The sequence below is a fragment of the Leptodactylus fuscus genome, chromosome 3 (genome assembly GCF_031893055.1).
Source record: "Leptodactylus fuscus isolate aLepFus1 chromosome 3, aLepFus1.hap2, whole genome shotgun sequence".
Taxonomy (NCBI): Eukaryota; Metazoa; Chordata; class Amphibia; order Anura; family Leptodactylidae; genus Leptodactylus; species Leptodactylus fuscus.
The window spans coordinates 118,414,746-118,431,148 of record NC_134267.1 but is presented as its reverse complement, the minus strand read 5'-3'; positions in this window follow the sequence as shown (position 1 = coordinate 118,431,148).

Below are 16,403 nucleotides of genomic sequence, written 5' to 3'. Positions count from 1 at the left end.
TGTTTTAGGTAAAAGGGGTGATTCAAATTTTTAATTCTTTTTATTTATTTTTTTTGCATTGCAAATGCTTGCCACTTTTATTATAGGCTGCATAGAGCAACCTATCTTAAAAGAAATACAGAGACAAGTTTGGAAGCCTTCAATAGACTCCCGGATATCATAACAATGGATTCCTGGACCCTGATGTCCCTAAAATAATGGCAGGAAAATGGCACAATGGTCAGCTTGGTCAGTGTGCAGGCACTGATCGTTGACATTAGGACCAGGTCTTTGCTGTATATTACAGCAAAAACCCGGTGTCTATCGCTTCAGCTTCTGAGCAGCCATCATATTTATATACTGGACATTCACTGCAATAGTATGGCAGATGTTGGTGTAATGTTAAAGGGGTAATCCAGCTTCCAAAAAGTATTTGCAAATATATCCACAGCAGTGCTAAATACTGACTGTTCCGCTGTGTAACTTTTGCTTGACTTTATTTTACTTGCTGCTCCTTGTATCACTATAATTTACATATAGTGAATCTGTGGACAAACTACATTTTCCGTGATTCATCTGCATGCTCCCACTCTCTGCATTTACTGTGTATAGGGTGAAGGGATAGGGAGATATCGTCACTCCTTGGGGAGAGACCACCATATAGGTGTGTGGAGACTTATTAAGCCTTTAGCACTCCACTTTGCAAGGGACCATGGGAAGAATATGCAAATCTGTCTTCCATGATGTCATTAGGAAGTCAGGTGCCTCAGTGTTGCAAACCAATAGAGGGCACTCACTGGAATGTGCAAGCCTGTCTTCCCTGATGTAATTAGGAAGACAGAATCTCAGTGATATGGCCCAATAAAGGCTGCTCCCTTTAACATCATGCTCAACCTTCCAAGAGGCCTTTGTTTTGCAATGATGCTGGGATTATTACCAGGTATAGTCTCTCAACTGAGGACGGCCATTTCGATGTTATTGCATCTCGTCAGCCCGGTGTGAGGGTGCTCACTGGAATGTGCAAGCCTGTCTTCCCTGATGTAATTAGGAAGAATTTATTGGGCCATATCACTGAGATTCTGTCTTCCTAATTACATCAGGGAAGACAGGCTTGCACATTCCAGTGAGCGCCCTCTATTGGTTTGCAACACTGAGGCACCTGACTTCCTATTTACATCATGGAAGACAGATTTGCATATTTTTCCTAGGGTGAAGGGAGTGAGCATCCAAATGAAAGATCACAGTAGCATGTCACCTCAGATGTGGGAGTGATTTATTACCTGTGATTTCATTGCAGGGGAGTGTGGAGAAAGGAGGGGTCCACAGAGAGTGAGAACAGGCAGATGAATCATGGGAAATGTAGTTTGTCCACAGATTCACTGTTCATTATCTATTAATGATGTCCCTATTATTATCTTTTCCTTTATTAAAATTATTTAAATCAGTAGTGTCTGGTAAAATAGTCTACATAGCTTTTTTTTTTTAACAGGAAATGTATTATTTTTATTTTGTATAATTTTGGGACATAGCATCTGAATATTGATTCATTTATGTCATATTTTGAGAAGGTGGACTGAACTAAAAACATAAGTATGATATGGAATGATGCAAGAAGGGTGTAACAATTATTTATTTAGCATAGCATTCTTTCTTTATATAGCATTGTTATTGGATTCTCGGTGGGGGGGCTGTTAATTCTTTATTTATAGTATTTGAATGCTATTTGGTCGTATTAACTGTGATTTTTTTTCACTTCACGACGTGCTATTTTGTAGTGAGCTAGTGACGTTGCTTACAACCGTTACTTTAATGGTAGAATTTAGACATTGTATCACACTGTTTAAGACAAGATACTGGTTTGTAAGCTCTGGCACAGGGACAAATTCAATGTAAGCATGTCACAAATGTTAAATTGGCACATACTATAAATAAAGCAGGTGCCTAAAGGCTAAAATAGAGGAATAGATCTATTAAGAAAAAAATGGAAGAATCAGCTTGAAAACAGACACCAGCGGAAATCAAAGACTGCTTAATTAACTGATATAGAGAGTGAAATATTGGAGCACTTTTATTGTAATAGCGAGGATAGGGCTTTGAGGAACAATAAACTGTGGTTACAATGCTCAATAAAACAATTAATGTAATTTGATAAAAGATTTGTCCTGTCTTGGGGTCATTAACTTTAACAATGTCAATATATTACATTTATTGTTTAGCGTAATAGATTGAAAAACCGTGTGTAGGGAAAGACTGCTATATGGAGAAAGCTTTACTAATAAATGGTCTTGCTTATTTTGTGGTCTATAGATAACAGTAGGAAAACAGTGTTAGTGATATAAAATGTACATGAAAAACAACCAGCACATAGGAGAATTCCTCTATGCACGTGTAATGCTTATGACAGCAGAGTCGTACTGCTGAGCGTGTGAGAACTCCACCTGTAATACAACTAGCCTGTAATGACGTTCCGCTGTAAGGCCCACCCTTCTGACATTGGGGATATATCGGTGTTGAAATTAACGGCACCAAAATATATGTGGATCCAAGGTGCATACCGGGAATTTAGCATTGCTTTCTAGCGGTATATAATAGCACACATCAATGAGCACATGAAAGGTCCTCTTTAAAGTGCAACTCACTCTAAGGTTGGTTATCCACATTTAGGCTGTCTAGTCTAATCTTAGGGTTAGCCTCATCATTACAAGAATTGTGAAAACATTTATCTAGCAAGGTATGTTGGGAAATTTCTATTCCCTTTCATCCTACTAGTAGCACAATTATGGAGTATTTCTGCTCCTGTGTGCTGGTAGGATAGGTGAAATTTTAATTTATATACCCAATTAACAATACCCCAACCCATAAGAGGTCAAAAGAGGCCTCCCTCCATGTGTTTTTTCCGTCCTGTGTGGTTGTACAGGTGGTCGGATGTCTCTTTGACCACCATTTTTTCCTCTATCCTTAACTTTTTGCCAGCTTTGCTAAACTTCCCTCCATTTTGGGGGTCACACTGGTCGGTGGTCAAGTGGACCTTTGTGCAAAGCGCGGAACTAAGGGCCCGCCTGATGTTGAGTGACACGTGCTGGTGCAAGGCGGGGACGGCACACCGGGAGAAGTAGTGACGGCTAGGGACGGCATAGCGAGGTGCCGCAGTTGCCATCAGGTCCAGGAAGGCGGGTGTTTCAACAAGCCGGAACGCCAACATCTCCTGGGCCAGCAGTTTAGCGATGTTGGCGTTCAAGGCTTGCGCGTGTGGGTGGTTAGCAGTGTATTTCTGCCGCCGCTCCAATGTCTGAGAGATGGTGGGTTGTTGTAAAGAAACGCCTGATGGTGCCTTTGATGGTGCAGGAGAAGGAGATAAGACAGGACCAGGGGAGGATGAGGTGGAAGTCAACAAAGTGGCGGAGGCAGATGAAGTGGTGTCCTGGCTCGTCCTCTGGAGTGCATCGCCAGCACAGTCAGCAGTGGCAGTGGCAGAGGCAGAGGCAGTGACAGAGGCAGTGGCAGTGGCGTGAACGGCAGGCGGCCTTTGTCCTGCCGTTGCTGCCTGCCACTGATTCCAGTGCTTGGATTCCAAATGACGGCGCATTGAAGTGGTGGACAGGTTGCTCTTCTCAGAGCCCCTAATCAATTTCGAGAGGCAAATTGTGCAGACAACACTATATCTGTCCTCGGCGCATTCCTTGAAAAAACTCCACACCTTCGAGAAACGTGCCCTCGAGGTGGGAGTTTTTCGGGGCTGGGTACGAACTGGAACATCTTGGGAGATTCCGGGTGTGGCCTGGCTTCGCCTAAGCTGCTGACCTCTGCCTCTGCCTCTAGCTACCCTTTTTGGTGCTGCACCTGCCTCAACATCCACACTACTTTCCCCGCTTGACATCCCCCCTGTCCAGGTCGGGTCAGTGTCCTCATCATCCACCACTTCCTCTTCCAACTCCTGTCTCATCTCCTCCTCCCGCACAATGCGCCGGTCAACTGGATGCCCTGACGGCAACTGCGTCACATCATCGTCGATGAGGGTGGGTTGCTGGTCATCCACCACCAAATCGAACGGAGATGGAGGAGACTCTAGTGTTTGAGCATCTGGACACAGATGCTCCTCTGTTAGGTTCGTGGAATCGTGACGTGGAGAGGCAGGTTGAGGGACAATGAAAGGAGCGGAGAACAGCTCTGGGGAGCAGGGACAGTTTGGGTTATTGTTCTGTAAAGCTTCGGAATTTTGGGAGGAAGGCAGACAAGACTGTTGGGTAATAGGAGGAGAGGAGGCAGAGTCTGACTGGCTGCTGGACAATGTGCTGTAAGCGTTCTCTGACAGCCATTGCAAGACCTGTTCCTGGTTCTCGGGCCTACTAAGGTTTGTACCCTGCAGTTTAGTTAATGTGGCAAGCAACCCTGGCACTGTGGAGTGGCGCAATGCTTGCTGCCCCACAGGAGTAGGCACGGGACGCCCTGTGGCTTCACTGCTACCTTGCTCCCCAGAACCATTCCCCCGACCTCGCCCACGGCCTCGTCCACGTCCCTTTCCGGGAGCCTTGCGCATTTTGAATTCCTAGTTAGAAATTGGCACTGTATACCAGTAGTAAAAATTGTGGGTGCACGTAACCCCAATATATTCTTTGAATTCCCAGTCAGACACTGGCACTATATGGCAGTAGCAAGAAATGAGGGTATTTGTATTCCCAATATATTCTTTGAATTCCCAGTCAGACAATGGCACTGTATACCAGTAGTAAAAATTGTGGGTGCACGTAACCCCAATATATTCTTTGAATTCCCAGTCAGACACTGGCACTATATGGCAGTAGCAAGAAATGAGGGTATTTGTATTCCCAATATATTCTTTGAATTCCCAGTCAGACAATGGCACTGTATACCAGTAGTAAAAATTGTGGGTGCACGTAACCCCAATATATTCTTTGAATTACCAGTCAGAAACTGGCACTATATGGCAGTAGCAAGAAATGAGGGTATTTGTATTCCCAATATATTCTTTGAATTCCCAGTCAGACAATGGCACTGTATACCAGTAGTAAAAATTGTGGGTGCACGTAAGCACAATATATTCTTTGAATTACCAGTCAGAAACTGGCACTATATGGCAGTAGCAAGAAATGAGGGTATTTATAACCCCAATATATTCTTTGAATTCCCAGTCAGACAATGGCACTGTATACCAGTAGTAAAAATTGTGGGTGCACGTAACCCCAATATATTCTTTGAATTCCCAGTCAGACACTGGCACTATATGGCAGTAGCAAGAAATGAGGGTATTTGTATTCCCAATATATTCTTTGAATTCCCAGTCAGACAATGGCACTGTATACCAGTAGTAAAAATTGTGGGTGCACGTAACCCCAATATATTCTTTGAATTACCAGTCAGAAACTGGCACTATATGGCAGTAGCAAGAAATGAGGGTATTTGTATTCCCAATATATTCTTTGAATTCCCAGTCAGACAATGGCACTGTATACCAGTAGTAAAAATTGTGGGTGCACGTAACCACAATATATTCTTTGAATTACCAGTCAGAAACTGGCACTATATGGCAGTAGCAAGAAATGAGGGTATTTGTATTCCCAATATATTCTTTGAATTCCCAGTCAGACAATGGCACTGTATACCAGTAGTAAAAATTGTGGGTGCACGTAACCCCAATATATTCTTTGAATTCCCAGTCAGACACTGGCACTATATGGCAGTAGCAAGAAATGAGGGTATTTGTATTCCCAATATATTCTTTGAATTCCCAGTCAGACAATGGCACTGTATACCAGTAGTAAAAATTGTGGGTGCACGTAACCCCAATATATTCTTTGAATTCCCAGTCAGACACTGGCACTATATGGCAGTAGCAAGAAATGAGGGTATTTGTATTCCCAATATATTCTTTGAATTCCCAGTCAGACAATGGCACTGTATACCAGTAGTAAAAATTGTGGGTGCACGTAACCCCAATATATTCTTTGAATTACCAGTCAGAAACTGGCACTATATGGCAGTAGCAAGAAATGAGGGTATTTGTATTCCCAATATATTCTTTGAATTCCCAGTCAGACAATGGCACTGTATACCAGTAGTAAAAATTGTGGGTGCACGTAAGCACAATATATTCTTTGAATTACCAGTCAGAAACTGGCACTATATGGCAGTAGCAAGAAATGAGGGTATTTATAACCCCAATATATTCTTTGAATTCCCAGTCAGACAATGGCACTGTATACCAGTAGTAAAAATTGTGGGTGCACGTAACCCCAATATATTCTTTGAATTCCCAGTCAGACACTGGCACTATATGGCAGTAGCAAGAAATGAGGGTATTTGTATTCCCAATATATTCTTTGAATTCCCAGTCAGACAATGGCACTGTATACCAGTAGTAAAAATTGTGGGTGCACGTAACCCCAATATATTCTTTGAATTACCAGTCAGAAACTGGCACTATATGGCAGTAGCAAGAAATGAGGGTATTTGTATTCCCAATATATTCTTTGAATTCCCAGTCAGACAATGGCACTGTATACCAGTAGTAAAAATTGTGGGTGCACGTAACCACAATATATTCTTTGAATTACCAGTCAGAAACTGGCACTATATGGCAGTAGCAAGAAATGAGGGTATTTGTATTCCCAATATATTCTTTGAATTCCCAGTCAGACAATGGCACTGTATACCAGTAGTAAAAATTGTGGGTGCACGTAACCCCAATATATTCTTTGAATTCCCAGTCAGACACTGGCACTATATGGCAGTAGCAAGAAATGAGGGTATTTGTATTCCCAATATATTCTTTGAATTCCCAGTCAGACAATGGCACTGTATACCAGTAGTAAAAATTGTGGGTGCACGTAACCCCAATATATTCTTTGAATTCCCAGTCAGACACTGGCACTATATGGCAGTAGCAAGAAATGAGGGTATTTGTATTCCCAATATATTCTTTGAATTCCCAGTCAGACAATGGCACTGTATACCAGTAGTAAAAATTGTGGGTGCACGTAACCCCAATATATTCTTTGAATTACCAGTCAGAAACTGGCACTATATGGCAGTAGCAAGAAATGAGGGTATTTGTATTCCCAATATATTCTTTGAATTCCCAGTCAGACAATGGCACTGTATACCAGTAGTAAAAATTGTGGGTGCACGTAACCCCAATATATTCTTTGAATTCCCAGTCAGACACTGGCACTATATGGCAGTAGCAAGAAATGAGGGTATTTGTATTCCCAATATATTCTTTGAATTCCCAGTCAGACAATGGCACTGTATACCAGTAGTAAAAATTGTGGGTGCACGTAACCCCAATATATTCTTTGAATTCCCAGTCAGACACTGGCACTATATGGCAGTAGCAAGAAATGAGGGTATTTGTATTCCCAATATATTCTTTGAATTCCCAGTCAGACAATGGCACTGTATACCAGTAGTAAAAATTGTGGGTGCACGTAACCCCAATATATTCTTTGAATTACCAGTCAGAAACTGGCACTATATGGCAGTAGCAAGAAATGAGGGTATTTGTATTCCCAATATATTCTTTGAATTCCCAGTCAGACAATGGCACTGTATACCAGTAGTAAAAATTGTGGGTGCACGTAACCACAATATATTCTTTGAATTACCAGTCAGAAACTGGCACTATATGGCAGTAGCAAGAAATGAGGGTATTTATAACCCCAATATATTCTTTGAATTCCCAGTCAGACAATGGCACTGTATACCAGTAGTAAAAATTGTGGGTGCACGTAACCCCAATATATTCTTTGAATTCCCAGTCAGACACTGGCACTATATGGCAGTAGCAAGAAATGAGGGTATTTGTATTCCCAATATATTCTTTGAATTACCAGTCAGAAACTGGCACTATATGGCAGTAGCAAGAAATGAGGGTATTTATAACCCCAATATATTCTTTGAATTCCCAGTCAGACAATGGCACTGTATACCAGTAGTAAAAATTGTGGGTGTATATAGCCCCAATTCTATTGCTATGGGACTTGCAGGGTATTTCTGGGGTGAAGGTGGGGGGGCACACCGTTGGAACGGGTATCGGGGTATATATCGGGTATACGGGAATACACTGACAGTGTATTCCATTCAGGATCCTGGGAAAGCTGGGTTGCGGCGATTGAGCCCGTCAGTGCCACGTTACACTGACAAGCTTCTCCCTGGAATTTAGCTCTTACAAGAGCTGTTGTGGTTGTCTTCTCCTTCCTATCCTAGCCTGTCCCTGCCTACCCAGAATCTAAGCCCTAGCTAGCTGGACGGAAACCTCCGTCCTCGGTGAATTGCAAGCTCAGAATGACGCGAACCTGGGCGGCGCTGTTCTTTTAAATTAGAGGTCACATGTTTTCGGCAGCCAATGGGTTTTGCCTACTTTTCTCAACGTCACCGGTGTCGTAGTTCCTGTCCCACCTACCCTGCGCTGTTATTGGAGCAAAAAAGGCGCCAGGGAAGGTGGGAGGGGAATCGAGTAATGGCGCACTTTACCACGCGGTGTTCGATTCGATTCGAACATGCCGAACAGCCTAATATCCGATCGAACATGAGTTCAATAGAACACTGTTCGCTCATCTCTATTTTTATACGTTTGTAGACCTGACTTTTTTGACACAAGGATACCTAATGTGTATGTATTTCACAGTATTTTTTTTTTTTTAACGTTTATATGTGTTTTAGGTAAAAGGGGTGATTCAAATTTTTAATTCTTTTTATTTATTTTTTTTGCATTGCAAATGCTTGCCACTTTTATTATAGGCTGCATAGAGCAACCTATCTTAAAAGAAATACAGAGACAAGTTTGGAAGCCTTCAATAGACTCCCGGATATCATAACAATGGATTCCTGGACCCTGATGTCCCTAAAATAATGGCAGGAAAATGGCACAATGGTCAGCTTGGTCAGTGTGCAGGCACTGATCGTTGACATTAGGACCAGGTCTTTGCTGTATATTACAGCAAAAACCCGGTGTCTATCGCTTCAGCTTCTGAGCAGCCATCATATTTATATACTGGACATTCACTGCAATAGTATGGCAGATGTTGGTGTAATGTTAAAGGGGTAATCCAGCTTCCAAAAAGTATTTGCAAATATATCCACAGCAGTGCTAAATACTGACTGTTCCGCTGTGTAACTTTTGCTTGACTTTATTTTACTTGCTGCTCCTTGTATCACTATAATTTACATATAGTGAATCTGTGGACAAACTACATTTTCCGTGATTCATCTGCATGCTCCCACTCTCTGCATTTACTGTGTATAGGGTGAAGGGATAGGGAGATATCGTCACTCCTTGGGGAGAGACCACCATATAGGTGTGTGGAGACTTATTAAGCCTTTAGCACTCCACTTTGCAAGGGACCATGGGAAGAATATGCAAATCTGTCTTCCATGATGTCATTAGGAAGTCAGGTGCCTCAGTGTTGCAAACCAATAGAGGGCACTCACTGGAATGTGCAAGCCTGTCTTCCCTGATGTAATTAGGAAGACAGAATCTCAGTGATATGGCCCAATAAAGGCTGCTCCCTTTAACATCATGCTCAACCTTCCAAGAGGCCTTTGTTTTGCAATGATGCTGGGATTATTACCAGGTATAGTCTCTCAACTGAGGACGGCCATTTCGATGTTATTGCATCTCGTCAGCCCGGTGTGAGGGTGCTCACTGGAATGTGCAAGCCTGTCTTCCCTGATGTAATTAGGAAGAATTTATTGGGCCATATCACTGAGATTCTGTCTTCCTAATTACATCAGGGAAGACAGGCTTGCACATTCCAGTGAGCGCCCTCTATTGGTTTGCAACACTGAGGCACCTGACTTCCTATTTACATCATGGAAGACAGATTTGCATATTTTTCCTAGGGTGAAGGGAGTGAGCATCCAAATGAAAGATCACAGTAGCATGTCACCTCAGATGTGGGAGTGATTTATTACCTGTGATTTCATTGCAGGGGAGTGTGGAGAAAGGAGGGGTCCACAGAGAGTGAGAACAGGCAGATGAATCATGGGAAATGTAGTTTGTCCACAGATTCACTGTTCATTATCTATTAATGATGTCCCTATTATTATCTTTTCCTTTATTAAAATTATTTAAATCAGTAGTGTCTGGTAAAATAGTCTACATAGCTTTTTTTTTTTAACAGGAAATGTATTATTTTTATTTTGTATAATTTTGGGACATAGCATCTGAATATTGATTCATTTATGTCATATTTTGAGAAGGTGGACTGAACTAAAAACATAAGTATGATATGGAATGATGCAAGAAGGGTGTAACAATTATTTATTTAGCATAGCATTCTTTCTTTATATAGCATTGTTATTGGATTCTCGGTGGGGGGGCTGTTAATTCTTTATTTATAGTATTTGAATGCTATTTGGTCGTATTAACTGTGATTTTTTTTCACTTCACGACGTGCTATTTTGTAGTGAGCTAGTGACGTTGCTTACAACCGTTACTTTAATGGTAGAATTTAGACATTGTATCACACTGTTTAAGACAAGATACTGGTTTGTAAGCTCTGGCACAGGGACAAATTCAATGTAAGCATGTCACAAATGTTAAATTGGCACATACTATAAATAAAGCAGGTGCCTAAAGGCTAAAATAGAGGAATAGATCTATTAAGAAAAAAATGGAAGAATCAGCTTGAAAACAGACACCAGCGGAAATCAAAGACTGCTTAATTAACTGATATAGAGAGTGAAATATTGGAGCACTTTTATTGTAATAGCGAGGATAGGGCTTTGAGGAACAATAAACTGTGGTTACAATGCTCAATAAAACAATTAATGTAATTTGATAAAAGATTTGTCCTGTCTTGGGGTCATTAACTTTAACAATGTCAATATATTACATTTATTGTTTAGCGTAATAGATTGAAAAACCGTGTGTAGGGAAAGACTGCTATATGGAGAAAGCTTTACTAATAAATGGTCTTGCTTATTTTGTGGTCTATAGATAACAGTAGGAAAACAGTGTTAGTGATATAAAATGTACATGAAAAACAACCAGCACATAGGAGAATTCCTCTATGCACGTGTAATGCTTATGACAGCAGAGTCGTACTGCTGAGCGTGTGAGAACTCCACCTGTAATACAACTAGCCTGTAATGACGTTCCGCTGTAAGGCCCACCCTTCTGACATTGGGGATATATCGGTGTTGAAATTAACGGCATCAAAATATATGTGGATCCAAGGTGCATACCGGGAATTTAGCATTGCTTTCTAGCGGTATATAATAGCACACATCAATGAGCACATGAAAGGTCCTCTTTAAAGTGCAACTCACTCTAAGGTTGGTTATCCACATTTAGGCTGTCTAGTCTAATCTTAGGGTTAGCCTCATCATTACAAGAATTGTGAAAACATTTATCTAGCAAGGTATGTTGGGAAATTTCTATTCCCTTTCATCCTACTAGTAGCACAATTATGGAGTATTTCTGCTCCTGTGTGCTGGTAGGATAGGTGAAATTTTAATTTATATACCCAATTAACAATACCCCAACCCATAAGAGGTCAAAAGAGGCCTCCCTCCATGTGTTTTTTCCGTCCTGTGTGGTTGTACAGGTGGTCGGATGTCTCTTTGACCACCATTTTTTCCTCTATCCTTAACTTTTTGCCAGCTTTGCTAAACTTCCCTCCATTTTGGGGGTCACACTGGTCTTTGGTACCCCCTCTTTCTTCTGGAGTCTACATTTTACTCTTTAGGCTCCTTGCATGTGGCACCTCCAACTTCTCCATAGTTGTGCTTCCATCATTTGTTTTGTCAACAGAAATTACACTTATTTATTTCTGGTGGCCCCAGCACTATCGTCCTGAGTTGTGTTTCAGGCCAAACTCTTTTCTTTGTTACTCTCTGGCCATAAATGGCATGACCGCATCTGTGGATGATGTAATGGCATTCTGGCCGCAGAGGAGGACTTTACAGAGAGTTTTACACTAATGTAGTTTTCTAAAAGTAAATTAAGTAGTACGTCTCCCAAATTACAAAAAAACTAGTAATGAGGAATACCGCTTTCCTTTATGAGACCAATTCATCCTTTAACAAGGACCAGTCAAGGGGGTTTGGCAAGCCCATTATTTCACTGGGAAAGATACAAAAGTTACTTAGGTCCATACAATCAGGAGACCATGATGTTGAAGCAGGGGAAACTTCATGTTGGACCTCTAGGGGACCTTCTAAGTGGACAGTACACATGAAAATATGATGGTGGTTGAATGAAAACACCCTGAGAATGCCTTTTTTCTATCCAGGAGGTTCAAGATTCTCTTCCTCATTAGAGGCAACCAATATGACAGTTTTGGTCCACCACCTAAGGTCAAAATGGCAGTGGTCAAATTATCTCAAAGTATTAACGTTCCTTCTAAAGACAGTTCTAGCCTCCAGGATCTCATGTATAGACACACAGAGTGTACACTCAGGGGCCTATTTGCTATTTTCCACCCAATGCTCTGTTGGGATTTCAACCAGTGAAGTAGCTTTTAAGCTCCGTTCTGACCTTTTACAGTTAGAGAAGGACCTTGATATTGGGGTTTCCAGATATTACATGTTATCCTTCAAGAAATCTATTTCTCTGGTGGCAGATTTTATTATTGACACCTGATTGTCCTGGGATATAGCATTCCAGGGAACTGGTGCAACTCATGAGAAGTCTTGAATATGGGAGTGTGAGGTTCTGATAATAGAAAATTAGTCTTAAGTGACTGACTGAATGGATGGGTGATAGATGATGGGGGATTTGTAGGGAGGTGCAGTATTATGAAAAGTCTTGTGGATAAGTTTATATTGTATTGTGCATTGAATGTTAGTTCTTTATCCCCAGTCTGAAGTGAAAGAATAATTGCTACAGCAAAATTCCTGTTCCTTGTCTGATATCTATCCAGACAGCTATGACAGGGCATAGCTGCTGGCTTTTTTCCACTAGTGGAAAGCTAGAGGCACCCATTGAAGTGAATGGGAGACTTTTTTTTCAGCGCTGAAAATTCAGCGCCAAATAAAGCGCCATTTTTCTCCATGTGAATGGACCCTCAATGTACAAGAAACAACTGTGAAAGTCAGAACATTCTCAGATCAGGAAGTGATGGCATAGACTAGCCATATACCAACATTTTATATGGTGGAACAAGCCCTGCGAAATATATATATATTTAGTGTTTGTGTGAGGAAGTTTAGTGTTGGAATTTTTATTCTCCTTCTACATATTTCATATTTTTTATTAATTCAAAATAAAACACAAGTTGTTAATTTAGATCCCATTTTTGCTGTCATTGGAAATGAAATACAGGAGTCAAAGTGAATATTTTATTTACTGCAGAACTTTGCTTCTTCATATCTTCCACTTCCCTTTTCTGTGAAAAATATAGAAAGCTGCCCTATGGTTATCCATTCCACAAGCTAAGTTATAGTTATGACTTAATGTGAAAAATATTAGATACTAGGTCACTTGCACAACTTTGCCTCTGAGCAATAGAAATGACATCTTGGAAAAACTTGCTGGTGGCATTGTAGCAAGGAGATATCTATGACTAATAGTTTGGCAAATTTGTTCTTAGACTTATTTCTGTAGCGTGTTTATATTGTTTGATGCAGAAATGATTTTTAATCCCTTTTTCTATTTGTGTATAAAATTGAAAGAAATACAGCATTTTTCGAAGAGTAATGCACAGCTTGCTGTTTGGCTCAGTAAGAAAGCCTATAATGAACTAATTTTATACTGCATTAATACAACCAACTGTGGTAGGCACCTGAGTTTTTTCTAGACATTTTTTTTCGGATGTAATGGTTTAGTTTGTAATCATTTATATATTAGATTTTCAAGAAAAAAAATTCCTAATGGAGTCACAAGCCCCTGTATGCCATTTCCACAGTGGGTAGCATTTTATAATTAAACAATTTGTTTTTGCACAAGAGCCAGCCATTACTTTCTGCTATGCAGCTGTTGAAGCTTTTCTTTCCTGGTCTCATTTGAAAGACCTTTTGCACTCTATCCTGTTAAATATTGGATTAGCACAAAATATTCAATTCTATAGAACAGATTAGAATGCTGTAAAAATCCACTGTATGTAGGTTTGTATCATTTTGTCTTGCCTTTAAATTAAAAATACATTGCATATTTAGGGAGTGCATGCATTTAGAAAACAACAGTAAAACTCAGACATCTATGCTGGTCATTTGCAAAGGGCAAATATAATAGGACAAAACTAATGTATTCAGGGCATTTTCTTAAAGCAGTCAGAGGAAAATTACAGAAACACGCTCACTACATGGAGGTCCCCTCATAGATAATTAACCATTTCATACTATGTTATTCTTTGGTGTATATGCACTCTAAGTAACTATGGATATTATATATACCTTTACATGTATACAGTGAGAGTGTTTGGTATTCGCCAATACATGTTATTACTTCAATTGGGCCTCCATTGTTGTATGGTTGTACCACCCCATTTGTTATTTTGTTCTCTACATATGTTTTACATGTATTTAAATAAAGTTTGATAGATATTTTTGCTAAAAACACTTTTGTGGCAGTGCGCTTTTCTATCTATCATTTGTCTATCTATCATCTATCTATCTATCTATCTATCTATCTATCTATCTATCTATCTATCATCTGTCTATCTATCTATCTATCTATCTATCTTTCTATCTATTTACATAGACAAATCAATGATGGACCTCTATCTATTGCTAAAAACACTTTTGTGGCAGTGCGCTTTTCTATCTATCATTTGTCTATCTATCTATCTATCTATCTATCTATCTATCTATCTATCTATCTATCATCTGTCTATCTATGTGCGTTATCTATTTTTCCTATATGGAGACTGCATATCCAAACTTGGCCTGGAAATTCCAAATTGTAGGTGCTGCCTCTTTTATACAGCAGTATGTATGTATTTTCCATGCAGGAGATTTCATGGTGGCTCAATGGCTAACACTGCTGGAGTCCTAGGTTCAAATCTGGCTAAAGACATCTGCAAGGAGTTTGTTTGTCCTCCTTATGTTTGCATGGGTTTCCTCCCTCAATCCAAAGACATACTGATAGGGAATATAGTTTGCAAACACTCTATGGAACAGTGATTGATAATCTCCGTATATCACTGCAGAATATGTTGGTGCTATAGAAGTAAGCAAAATAAATATTTGTGGAATTTTTTTTATTCGACCATATCATAATTAAAGGAGCTCTATCATTGGGAAAAGTCATTTTTAACTAAGCACATACTTGCATAGCCTTTAGAAAGGCTATTCCACACATACCTTTTGTATATAAATGGACTCAGTACTTTTTGTATGAGCCAGTTTTTATGCATATGCTAAATAGCCTCCACCGTTTCACTCCGAAGTCTCATCGTGCACCCTCTGCTATTCTCTCCTATGTCTGTGTACCGCACAGGCTGCTGTTAATGACTCATCTCCCTGTTTGCACACACACATAGGAGAGTATAGCAGAGAGGGTGAGAACTTCCTGTGCTGGTTGGAGGCTAATTAGCATATGAATAAAAATTGTCTCATTCAAAAACTACTGAAGCAATTAGCATACAAAAGGTAAGTGTGAAATAGCCTTTCTAAAGGCTATGCAAGTATGTGCTTAGTTAGAAATTACTTTTCCCAATGATAGAGCCCCTTTAACTACTTCAGTACTGGGCCAATTTGTGGTCCAGGACCAGACACATTTTAGGTTTATTTTGTATGTGCGGTTTTGAGGTCTGTAAATTTTTTCTCGTATGTTTCAGTCAACTAATTTTTGCGTCTTTTTTCGGGGATACATAGGGCTTTATTTTTATGTTATTTTTATTTTCAAATGTGTTTTTATTTTTTTTATATCCAGGAAAATATATACAAAATAGGAGGGAAATTGTGTGTGTTTGTTTTCAATGTATTATTTTTTTTTATTTCATAACACAAAGTGTCACTGAAAAACTTTATAATATAGTTTTTCCTCTCCGTTACGGTAATTTTTATTTTGTATGGTGTCGTCGGGGGTGGGGCTATAACCTTTAATAACAGCGTTTTATTAGTGTATTATTTATTTATATTTTATTATTATTTTATTTACATTTTTTAAAAACTTTTTTATTATATTTCTATTTTATTTTTTTTCTATATTGTGTCCCCATAAGGTGATAAGAGTCCTTTGGGGATATCTGATCACTTATTTTTTTGTACTTGAGGCTGATTTCTCCTATAACTGGGGCTGCTACATTTAACCCCAGTTGCAGGAGAAATACAGCCTCCTGCACACTGTATATACAGCTTACTGAGCTGATCTGGGGTCCTGTAAGACCCAGCAGCTCTTGTAAGACTCTGCTCCTGGCTGATCACGTGTCCGCCTGGTCAGAGGGCAGCTGAATTATGGCAGCATCCATAGCTGTGTATACAGCACTCATTGAGCGCTGTATACACAGCGATCGAGATAG